Source organism: Haemaphysalis longicornis, unplaced genomic scaffold (genome assembly GCF_048455015.1).
Source record: "Haemaphysalis longicornis isolate Haplotype H1 unplaced genomic scaffold, Haemaphysalis longicornis Haplotype H1 scaffold_4, whole genome shotgun sequence".
Taxonomy (NCBI): domain Eukaryota; kingdom Metazoa; phylum Arthropoda; class Arachnida; order Ixodida; family Ixodidae; genus Haemaphysalis; species Haemaphysalis longicornis.
This window is the reverse complement of record NW_027526361.1, coordinates 193,344,103-193,344,903: the sequence shown is the minus strand read 5'-3', so window position 1 is coordinate 193,344,903 and position 801 is coordinate 193,344,103. Positions and strand designations below refer to the sequence as shown.

At 41.8% G+C, this 801-nt stretch overlaps 1 non-coding gene across 1 annotated transcript; it reads right to left on the bottom strand.

Moving 5' to 3' along the window:
* Positions 1–452: 452 nt before the first annotated feature.
* Positions 453–558, bottom strand: LOC144180777 (U6 spliceosomal RNA). Its single transcript, XR_013324558.1, has one exon. It is a non-coding gene; the product is annotated as a U6 spliceosomal RNA (small nuclear RNA).
* Positions 559–801: the final 243 nt, after the last annotated feature.

The following is an 801-nucleotide window of genomic DNA, read 5'->3' as shown; positions in this document are numbered from 1 at the left end:
GCAACGGTGGCATTAGTAAGTTATTTGCTAGTTTTAGGTTCATCACTTGTCCGGTTGGCTCGAGTCGCAGCCTGGAGATTAGAAAAAAAACCCTTCACTCCAACTTGTCCGAACGGCACTCGTAACCCCGCCTAAACGTGGGGTGCAATTACAGTGACACATACCCAGAAAGTGGAGGAGAGCGCCACCTCTACTGCAGCGTAACTGCAATGGCATCCCTCGCGTGTACAGAAGGTTGTGGTTTCGGTTTCCACTAAGACAGGACGATGTTCTCCCTTTTCTTTTTTAACTTAAAAATATAACCGTACTTCCAATCAAAAAAAAAATTATACAATCCATCCCACTTTCCTTTTCGGCATTTTCGACTGCTGGCTTTTCTTTCTGTATATATATATTTTCTAATCGTGGTCGAAAACGTATGATCAGATTTCGTTGCCAATAAAGTATCCAAAAAGAAATTTCTACACTACCCTATTTATAGTGTCATCCTTGCTTAAAGACCATGCTAATCTTATCTGAATCGTTTCCATTTTTGTGTATGTACTTTTTTTGCAACACTAATTTATTTTCATATAAAGATACAGAGCCGGATCGAGTTATTACAGATGCTTCACAGAACAAAAGAACATGGCTTTACGTATGCAGAAAAGTACAGGCATTCAAGAATCATGCGAGCCAAGATTCGCCATGTTTTGCCAGGGAAGTGCGAATCATTCGAGGGATATTACTGACAAAGCCGGAGAGCGCTGGCGAAACGTTATCCCAGGGAGGTTGACAAAGGGTCGCCGGTGTGCCATTTAT